Genomic DNA, 11730 nt, shown 5'->3' on the forward strand with positions numbered 1-11730 from the left:
CAAGGGCTGTGGTCCTCCACGGAGCAGTCACTGCACATAAATATACTGGAGCTCAGAGCAGTGTTCAACGCCTGCAGACACTTTCGAGACCATATACAAGGCAAGGTAGTTGGGATCAGTACAGACAATACCTCCACCATGTTTTATATAAATCGGCAAGGAGGAGCTCAGTCCCGTGCCTTATGTGCGGAAGCAGTCCGGTTGTGGAACTGGTGCATCGCCAACAATATAACCTTGAAAGCCTCGTACTTACCAGCTGCTCACAATGTGAAGGCAGACCAGCTGAGCAGGCGTTTCGCACTCACGCACGAGTGGCAGATCCGTCCCGAACTGCTACGACCGATTTTTCATGCATGGGGTTTTCCCCAGATAGACCTGTTTGCTACTCAACACAACAAGAAGTGCCCACGATTCTGCTCCAGGGCAGGACTGGGACGGGGGTCCCTGGGGGTCGCATTCGCGATCTCCTGGAGGGGCCCCCAGCTTTACGCTTTTCCTCCCACAGTGCTGATCCACAAAGTCTTGCAGAAAGCCAGGAGGGACGGAGCCCGAATGATCCTGATAGTCCCAACGTGGGATCGACAGCAATGCTTCCCCCTACTCTTGCGCATGTCGGACCGTCCACCGATGCCCCTTCTGGTGGCGCCGGATCTGCTCATGCAAGCCCAGAGGTCCATAGTGCATCAGCACCCCCAAGGCCTGCGACTACAAGCGTGGTTAATCCATGGCTCAGCTCCCTAGAGAGCACATGTACGGAGGAAGTGCAACAAGTCCTAGAAAGTAGTAGGAGGGCTTCCACCAGGAAGACCTACAAGCAGAAATGGACTCGCTTCATGGCATGGTGTTCTACCAAACAGCTAGCCCCCCTTTCGGTGCCTATACCTGTAATATTAGACTATCTACTGGACCTCAAGAGAGGAGGACTCTCACTATCCTCATTAAAGGTCCACCTTGCCACCATTTCGGCGTTCAGACACGAAGAGGAAGGGCACACGGTGTTCGCCCATCCCATGGTTACCAGGTTCCTCAAAGGGTTGGTGAACCTATACCCCCCTCGGAAACCGCTTCCACCTTCGTGGAACTTGGACCTGGTGCTTAACGCGCTAACGGGAGCACCGTTCGAGCCTTTGGCCACAGTTTCCCTCCGCCTCCTTACGATAAAGACGACCTTTCTTCTAGCAATCACGTCAGCTCGCAGGGTGAGCGAGCTCGCGGCAATTATGGCAACGCCACCCTGCACTGTTTTTTCCAAGGAGGCGGTAACCATACGGCTGCATCCAGCCTTCGTTCCTAAAGTTTCTTCTGAGTTTCATATTAACGAACCTATTGTTTTACCCTCGTTCTATCCAAAGCCTCATAACTCTAACAAAGAGGCGCGCCTACACCTCCTGGACGTGAGGAGGGCGCTAGCCTTCTATATAGACAGGACCAAGTCCTTCCGGAAAATGGATAGACTCCTAGTCCCTCTCGCTCCCAAATCGAAAGGAGAAGGTCTCTCTTCGCAGAGAATCTCGAAGCACATCGTATCCTGCATAAAAATGTGCTACGAACTCAAAAAGACTCCTTTACTGGCCACGCCCAGGGCTCACTCCACTAGGGCGGTGGCGGCATCAACAGCCTTTTTCAAGGGTGTTGCACTAAAAGACATTTGCAGAGCGGCAACCTGGTCATCCTATGACACCTTCGCCAAACATTACGCCCTTCACAGGGTATTCCAAGAGGATACCCAGCTCTCGACAGCGGTCCTCTCGGGGACAAGCTGCACATAATCCGATTACCCACCTCCTATCTTGGGTTACTGCTGGGTAGTCACCTAACGTGGAGCACCCATGGGGACACTCGAAGAAGAAAGAGAAGTTACTCACCGTAGTAACGGTTGTTCTTCGAGATGTGTCCCCGTGGGTGCTCCACTACCCACCCATCCTCCCCGCTTCAGATCTCTGTTTAGTGTTTTGCAGGAGCATCCGAGGCGGTTGGTCAAGGAACTGGCAGGGACCGGATCGCGCACGTGGCCAGGAGCGCGCAAGGGAGCGGTGCGCACCGGCGCATGCGTGGTCCGGCAGAAACTGCTTGGAAGATCCGATCTGCGGCACCGGGCGAGCCCGACACCTAATGTGGAGCACCCACGGGGACACACCTCGAAGAACCACTGTTACTACGGTGAGTAACCTTTCTATTTTTTCTTTCCTCGCTGAGATGTAAGGGCAATTTGTAAGCTAGAACTCCTCCCAAATAGGACTATTGAGAGCCTAAGAATGGGTAGGCAGAATTTTCTGTATTCTGACAAAGACCAATACCAGGTGCCCCAGAGGGAACGAATTCCTCAAGTGATCCATCTCCTATCACCCATTCCCACCTTCTAACAAACAGAGGCTTGGAACTCCACCCTAGCTAATAGCCATTGAAGAATCTATCCTCCATACATTTAACTAGCTTTCTTTTTAGCCTGGTGTAGTCAAGATCCTATGTGTGTGAGAAATGGCTGGTAAAAATGAGTAAAACTGGATATTTGTAATTTTTAAGCTATGACTGATGCTGCTAAACCCATATAGCTAATGTTACAGCTTGTACTTTTGATCTGTAACTGCCTCACCTATCTTGTCTTTCAGGGGTATTTGGCTCAGCTATGTCTTCTGAGACTCAAATAAACCATCCTTCCCTAACGGCCCAGCCCCAGGAGCATCAGGTGCAGATATGTATTAAGAAGGCGGTAATATTGACACACCTCCGCATCACTAGATGTTCTACTAAATCAAAAACAATCAGTGGGTCCACTAGACAACCGAGATGCTAGTGGAGGACCTTAGATAAGTCTGTTGAAGGGAAGCTAAACAAATTCTTTGCATCATCTTCATTGCACATGATCTAAGGGAGGTTCCCACAGCTGTGTCTTTTTTAAGTGACAAATCCTAATGAATTGTTCCAGACCTAGGTCTGAATAAAGGCAGTAAACAGTCATGGGATAAAAAGGAAGGTCCTCTCATAGATCGGTAACTGCCTAAGAACAAGGAAACAAAAGGAGAACTAAACAGTCCATTTTCATTAAAGAGAGGGATTCCCCAAGAATCTGTGCTGGAATAAGTGCTGTTTAGCATAGGCAGAAATCATTGGATAAATGGGTAAACCAAGTTGTGAATAGTTAATCCAAAGCTAACTGAGAGTGGATCTCAGTGTGCAAGTAGGCAAAACAGCCCATAATTTTCATGTTGATAAATGCAAGTTAATGCACGCTGGAAAACATAATCCTAAAGTGATGGATGTAAACTAGCCATTTTCACTAAAGCAACATCTTAAAGTCCTTGAGAAGAGGTTTTCAAAGATTTATCTACAAGTTAACAATGTTAGCAATTTGTGAAAAATGGATAGATAAGCAGAAAAATATCATGACACACCCACACTTTGAATACCACAGGTGGTCCTGGGTGTCCAATATCAAATAATACTAGAACTATCAAAACAAAAAAGCAGTCAAGTAGCACTTTAAAGTAACAAAATAATTTATTAGGTGAGCTTTTGTGGGACAGACCAACTTCTTCAGCCTATAGCCAGACCAGAACAGACTCAATATTTAAGGCACGGAGAACCAAAAACAGTAATCAAAGTTGACAAATCAGAAAAAAATTATCAAAGTGAGCAAATCAGAGAGCAGAGGGATGGGGAGGGGAGTCAAAAATTCAATTAAGCCAAGTACGCCAAAGAGCCACTATAATCTCCCAGAAAATTTGCATCCCGGTTCAAACCACATGTTAATGTTTCAAATTTGAATATGAAAGAGAGCTCAGCAGCTTCTCTTTCTAAAACAGACTGAAAATTCTGGGGCTGGGGAGCAGTGCTGTAACTAACTAATTCTGCCCCTGAGGCAAAAATATAAAATTGCACCCCACTCATGTTTATATATTCATAATAGTTATTTCATAGAAATAGGGAAAATACATAATGAAATAGTGCTACTTTTAGTTCGTAAATTATTATTTTATTACTGTAGTTGATCTGAGTTGTGGTGGGGGAAAGACCCTCAGCCCCAAATTGCTCCCCACCAGTCCCCCAGCTTAAACCCAACACTCAAAGTCTGGAGGGCCTGGGGGAAGTCACTTGCAAGGGCTGGGGGAGTCACACTCAGGGCTGGAGGGTCACACCAAGAACCTGGGTGGGGGTCACATTCAAAGGCTGGAGGAGCTTAGGGGTCACACTCAGGGGCTTGCAAGGGGCTGGGGGAATCAGTGGCTGTGGAGCTGGGGGATGACACTCAAGGGCTTTGAGGTCACACAGGCTAGGGGAGTCACACTCAGGTTGGAGGGGCTGGCTAAGTCATACTCGGGGGTTGTGGGGAGTCACACTCAGGCTGCATGGGTCATACTTGGGGCTGGATGGTCACACTCGGGCTGAGTGGAGTCACTCAAGGGCTGGGGGCAGTCCTATTCAGGGGCTGGGGGTGTCACACGGGCTGGGGTCACACTCAGGGGTTGCAGGGAGTCACACTCGGGCTGCGCCGGTCAGACTTGGGGCTGGAGGGTGACACACGGGCTGAGGGGAGTCCTATTCAGGGGCTGAGGGAGTCACACTCAGATTGGGGGGCTGGGGTCACTCTCAAGGGCTGGGGGAGTCACTTGGGTTGGGGGGCCTGGGGGTCACACTCAGGCTGGGAGGGTCACACTCAGAGACTGGAGGGGCTGGGGAGTCACACTCTGGGGCTGGGGGGAGATGCAAACAGAAAATGAAAACTGACAAATCAGGTACACAGAACAGAAGGGGGAAGGGAGGCGGGGAGGCACAAATTACTTACTGCAAGAGTCTGTTACGTGGCTTTTCTGGGATGACTGTGAATATCAAAGGTCTTTGTCGTGAATAATTTCTTCTCTATTGACAGAGACAGCTGCTGGATGTGGCAGCATTAAGGAGCTATGAATGCCTTCTTTAAGATCACTTGCAGGTCTGAGCTGCTGGTGACCCTTACCAAATCTAATGGCGACCCATGTTTGGGTCCCAACCCATAGGCTGGGAATCCGCGATACACACAAAGACGACCAAAATGATTAGGAGCAGGGAACAGTTCCAAACAAGGAGAGATGAAAAGGACTGAGGCTGTTCACTTTAAAAAAAGATGACTAAGGACAGAACCGTCCTGCCTGTAGGATGAGGTGGGGCAGCTTCCCCGGGCCCTCTGCTTTTGGGGGCCCCTCAGCAGCCGCCCAGCTCTCTTATAGAGGGGCAGGGGAGGATTACCTGGGGTAACGCGTGGACAGCGGGGGCAGGCAGCAGCAGCATCAGAGGCAGGGGATTGCCTCCCCACTTCCCCTGTAATCATCACGTGGCACTGCTCCCACACTGAGCCTGCTTCTTCACCGGGGGCTGGGAGGCTGCCATCCAGCCATGCAGAAGTGGGGCTCAGCAGGCTGGGAAGCTGCAGTGGAGTCCCACATGACAAGTGTGGCGGACATGACTTCCTATGGTGGTGCTGCTGCCGCCATCTACTGCCTGCCCCCTGCCCCAGGTTATTTCTGGCCAAGCTGGTTTGGGGGGAGGCCAAGGGTCAGGGTGGGGCCTGTGATGCAGAGGAGGGTTGCTCTGGGCCCTGCATTTTGGGATACTGGGGTAGGGGATGTTTCCCCGGGTCTGGGCCCCACCCCCCTCAGGACGGCCCTGACTAAAGAGACAGTGAGCAGGGAAGTAGTGTGAAGGCGTAAAAACTGCACACGAACCAGGGCTGACTCAATGAAACTGTCAAGCAGCAGGGTTAAAACAGAAGGAATGGCTTTACACGGCATATGGTAAACCCAAGGCACTCATTGCCATGGGATGTTGTGAGGACCATAGGTAAGTCAGTAATGGATCTCTTCCCCCAATGAACTATGAGCTAACATAACCAGAGCATGAGGTTGTGTCTTTGGCTGTTGCTAGCGTGACTGCCAGAAACTGGGGCTGAACAACAAGCGATATGTCACTTGATTTCCCTCCTGAAATGTCTGGCACTGGTTTCATTTGGAGAACAGTGTACTGGACCAGAATGGCTACATGGGTCAAACCACTGACATTATCTAACAATCTGTCATATGCTGGAGTCTAATGACACCAGAGCTGAATATTCATGGGGACTTCTCCCCACTCTGAAGGAGATAACGATTGGTTTCCTTCAGCGCTTAGGAAACTTTCTTACAACATAGCTTAAAGCTACTCTAGGAACTGATCTGTAGCTATGAGTAAACCTTCCACATAACTAGTAGCTCTTCAGTTACAATGATAGAAGGTCTACTCTCAAAGGCTATGTCTACACTATTCCAAAAGTTTACTAATGAAGCGCTGAAATACATATTCAGCACCTCATTAGAATGCCAGCTCCTGCAGCACTTCAAAATTGCCGTGGCTCACTGCTGCGTGGCTCGTCCAGATGGGGCTCCTTTTCGAAAGGACCCCAGCAGCTTTGAAATCCCCTTATTCCTGACAGCAGACATACCAGCAGAAATACTTTAATTACATTTGGAAACCTATCAGCTAACAACCTCTTAATTCATTTAGGTTCACTTTGTATTCTACCTTGATATATTTGTACAAAGTCAATACTCTGGCCTCCTAAGACTTATTAAATCCACCATGGTCCAGGTGGATGCACAAACTGAGATGTCTAAGATTGTCTCATTTTTAAAATTCAGACCTGAAGTTTTCATTGCTGAATATAGATATACCATACAGCAAAAGTGCAGGTCATGGAATGAGGCTGTTATAACACAAAAGGAAAGGGGAAATGCATACTAGTGTGTTCCTCATTCAGTGAAGTTAGACTTGCTTCTGAATGGAGAAGATTAGCATGCATTTGTCATACAGCAGTGACTTTGCCCTTCAATTGATCAAACTGAGTTTGACTAAACTGCCTTTTTCTACAGTTGAAAAGCAAATGAATATGCTATTAAGGGACTGGACACAATGGAAGAGAAGCTGCCAACCCTTCAAATTACAGCAGATAAGGTAAATTTATTATTCTCTTCCCTAGAGAATGTTGTACTCACATACCACGCATGGTTTAAGAAACTGTTCCATTCAGGGCGCTGGAAGCAACCTCATGAAGGCTACATCTACACTAGCCCCAAACTTCAAAATGGCCGCACAAATGGCCATTTCAAAGTTTACTAATGAAGCGCTGAAATGCATATTCAGCACTGCTACCACACCACTCATTGCCATTTGGGCCATTCTTGATCCCATAAGATGGAATAAGGGGACTTCGAAGTAGGCGGGGTCCTTTCGAAAAGGAGCCCCATCGGGACGAGCCGCGCGGCGGCGAGGCGCATCAATTTCGAAGTGCCGCAGCCTCCCGCATGCTAATGAAGCGCTGAATATGCATTTCAGCACTTCATTAGTAAACTTCGAAATGGCCATTTGTGTGGCCATTTTGAAGTTTGGGGCTAGTGTAGACACGGCCGAACAGACTAGTTCAGGAAAGTGGCTGGCTCACGTAAAGAAGCTGCACAGAAGGATGGATTTGCCTCACTAGAGTGAGGCTAAAATAGTAGGGTAGCTAAACACCAGGAACAAATGATCAACTAGATTGTGGTAGAATGGTTCTTCGCTGGGGAAGGTGATGCAGAATTGAGGAGAGGGCATGGTGTTGGGGTCAGAGCTCTCAATCTCAAAGAGAGAATTGTATAAACAATATGTGAAGAATCTCCCCATGTCATTTCTGTAGGTTGTTTCAGACACCAGGAGCAGGTTTCCTCCAGGGTAGAAGCTGCCAGCAGTTTCTGCAGCTTAGTAGACGTAACCAGAGAAGCTGTGCAGGTAAGTCTGGCATCCATCCAGATGGTTACGACCCACAGTGTGAGCATAGTCATGGGATCAAGAATGGCCCAAATGGCAATGAGTGGTGTAGTAGCAGTGCTGAAGAAATCAGAGGAGCTTTTAAATCAATACTTCCCCATAACTGATGAGGAAAGGGGTCAGAATACATCAGAATCATGGGACTCTGGTTCCCTTTATTAGATGCCATGATTCTCTTATTTTCAAGAAGGCCCTCCCCAGCTGATGGCATGCAACGTTGAAGCTATATATTCTGCTCAGCCTGTCTTTGTGTCACCCACCTGGACCTTCACTTGGACATCTGCTTTTCTTGCATCATCAAAAATAGCTGAACAATGCAGTACTGTTCAAAGGCTACTGGACAACAGGTGAAGATGATTAGAAGGTCACTTGTAAGCTGAGGCTGTACTACTCTGACACCGAGATGTATTGGGCTCTTGGGACAGGGGAGGTGATAAGTTTAACTGTTTCCAGTGCAGTTATCATGCCTGAAAAGGGAAATTCCGAATAATCATGTTTGCTACTGTTCTACAGCTAGCAGCTTCCTGATCATAATGAATCCATGAGCTATTGGACGTAGCTGTAGTTTGACTGCCTCTCTTTTGCTAGGTGGGGCTTCGTTGGTCAAACCCTACTTATCTATTTCAGCTGAACATGCAACATCCATAAAGGAGGATAAAGTGTCTCCTCTCCAGCATCAAAGTTACTTTGTGCACTTGGGCTCCTTGTCAAGCAAACTTGGCCACCATGTCTACCAGCCAACATGAAAAATACCAGGCAGAACATCCAAGAGACACTCTCGCAGCTTCATCAGCCCATTGATCTGGTAGGAACTTTCTCTGGATCACATTTTATTTTGAAGCTGATTTGAGCTAAGCAGAATGAAACCAAAGTGTCTTCTCTATGGGTGTCTAGGCTCTCCCATTCTCCCTGGCTGTGTCTACACTTGCATCCCTTTTTGGAAGAGCAGATAGGGGAAATAGTATAACCAAATAGGAATAAGGGGATTTTGACATCTGTGGGGTCTTTCCGAAAAGGACCCCATGTAGACGAGCCACATGCTATCAGAAGCGGCACTTTCGAAGTGCCGCAGCTGCCATTATGCTAATAAAGCATTGCAAGCATATCCCAATGTGTCTTATTAGCATCCCCCTTTCAAAAGGGGGGTGCTAGTGTAGACATGGTCCATATGTGTTTATACGCACAAGGCCATGTCAATGCATTGGTCAGGAATCCATAAATGAGACACCTAGAGCTGTAGCTGTCTTTAGTATGATTTCTCAGTGCTTTATGGAGAAAGTTCTGTTGCAAGCTTCTTCAGAGCTGGAGAGGTCTACTTCACTGTGGCAAGACCTGTTCTCAGAAGTAGTAACTTAGTCATGACTAAGATTTTGGCAATACTGCAGACATAGGCTGTTGAGTTCCTGGAGTGCATTCATTCAGTTTGTGAAGTGTTTTACGTTCATATTTCACCCTCCTCATTCTTAAAGAGATACATCTGGAGACAGCATTGCTATTGAGAAGGTTCTCAAATCATTGCAGGGTCTGAAACTGAGTTATACCTGATGCTACCGGGGGAGGAAATGCCACTCCAGGATTTCGGTGAAGAAAGTCTGAGCCAGAAGCTTCAAGCAACTTCGATTTCCTACAAGGAAAAAATTCAGTCCAGTGTCAGGCAATGGATGCATAAAGGTACTAATTAGGGTCTGGAAGTTTATCACTAGACATGACAAGGACAATTTTCCTTAGTAACAAGTGAGCTACAATAAGTGTAGAAGAGGAATGCAAATGAGAAAAATCAAAAATGCAAATGAAGCACTGATTTACATATCTCATGCTTCATTTGCATAATCTGTTTTCAGAAGAGACTCTTTCGAAAGAAAAAAAGCAGTGTAGACGGGGCTCTTTCAAAAATAAACCCCATCTTTGAAAGCACCCTTCTTCCTGTTTCGACGTTTGCAAGGTCCTTTTGAAAAGGACCCCCATATAGACGAGCTGTATGCGAGCGAAACGCAGCACTTCTGAAGCGCCATGGCCAGCAGCATGCTAATGAGGTGCTGAATATTCATTTCAGTGCCTCATTAGTATTCTCTGATTTGGCCATTTGCATGGACATTTCGAAGTTTCCCCGTAGTGTAGACGTAGCCCTTGGGTAGTAACAATGGTTCTTTGAGATGTGTGTCCCTATGGGTGATCCATTGCAGGCCACTGGACACCTCTAATCGGAGATTTTTGGTAGCTGTGTCCATTGAGCCCACACATGCGCTCTCCCTCCCCCATGGTCTTCCTCAAGGCTATCTAGCGCTGCACAGATGAAAGCCCCTCACTTCCTCCTCTACCGCAGAGCCCTGCAGAGAACTCCAAAGTAGAGGGGAGGATGGTGGGTTGTGGAGCACCCACAGGGACACACATCTCAAAGAACCATTGCTATTGCACATGGTGAGTAACTTTCTCCTCTTCTTCAAATAGCGTCCCTCTGGATGCTCCACTGTAGGTGACTCCCACACAGTACTCAACACTGGAGGCTTTGGAGTAGAGGCTGTCTATACACAGAGTACTATAAAGTCAAGTGATGTAATGCTGAGGGGCCCTTTTGTTGACAGACAGGGCTTCCAGTTCATTGAGCAGCCCTGTTTGGAGACCTTCCAGTCAGCCATTCTGTCAAGAGAGGGTTGGGCAGTCTGGCTGTTGTCTGTCAACAGAGTGGATTGCTCTTTCGATCTGCTTTTATGTGTAGATGCAATTTGTCAACAGAAGTTTTGCTGGGACATACCTTCCGCCAGTTACTTCTCTTGGCAGAGGCTTCTTGTGTAGATGTAGCCTCCCAGAATACCACCTCCACAAGTATCTTACAAAACTCGGTCGGTCCACACAGATACCTCTTTTCTCCTTTAATAGATACAGAAAGTGTACCGCTAAAAGTTACTTGGTGACTGTCACAAAATGTGTTAGTCAAGCAACCCACCTCCTCATCATGTACTCTAATCACACGCTCAGCTATGTCATCTGACTCTACTGCAAGGGGGTGAGTCACAGAACAGAGTTCTGTAGCAAGGAATCCTGACTAACCCAAATTAATGATAACATTTCACCAATTGTGGAGGCCACTGTAGACTTGCATGAAAATATAAGCTGTACTAAGTAACAGCACATAGAGGCAGGAATATATTACAGGGGAAATTTCCTGTTTAGCTTTCACAGCACGCTTCTGCCCTCTCCGCCCACCTCTTTTTAGCTACTCTTGCTTGGTGCATCTGATACAGCTCCCTATTCAACACATGTATTCACCTCCAGCAGTCTGTGGACTGATGGGGGGAGGGTTGCAATATGAGATTAGCACAAACAGAGCTAGTGCAGCCACAAATGCAATAAACGAGCTCAAAAGTGGCTATTGCTTTAAAGCTTCAGCAGCCCAATATCCCCTAACCGTACATGTACTTATGCCACATGAAGGCGTATTATCTTTTCAGTCTGGAAAAGAGGCAATTGAGGGGCGATATGATAGAGGTATATAAAATCATGAATGGTGTGGAGAAAGTGAATATAGAAAAATTATTTACCTTTTCCCAGAATACAAGAACTAGGGGACACCAAATGAAATTGATGGGTAGTAGGTTCAAAACTAATAAAAGGAAATTTTTCTTCACACAGCACACAGTCAACCTGTGGAACTCCTTGCCGGAGGAGGCTGTGAAGGCCAGGACTCTATTAGGGTTTAAAAAAGAGCTTGATAAATTTTTGCAGGTTAGGTCCATAAATGGCTATTAGCCAGGGGTAAAGTATGGTGCCCTGGTCTTCAGTACAAGGGCAGGAGATGGATGGCAGGAGATAAATCACTTGATCATTGTCTTCTGTTCTCCTTCTCTGGGGCACCTGGCATTGGCCGCTGTCGGCAGACGGGATACTGGGCTGGATGGACCTTTGGTCTGACCCAGTACGGCC

The sequence above is a fragment of the Carettochelys insculpta genome, chromosome 1 (genome assembly GCF_033958435.1).
Source record: "Carettochelys insculpta isolate YL-2023 chromosome 1, ASM3395843v1, whole genome shotgun sequence".
NCBI lineage: Eukaryota > Metazoa > Chordata > Testudines > Carettochelyidae > Carettochelys > Carettochelys insculpta.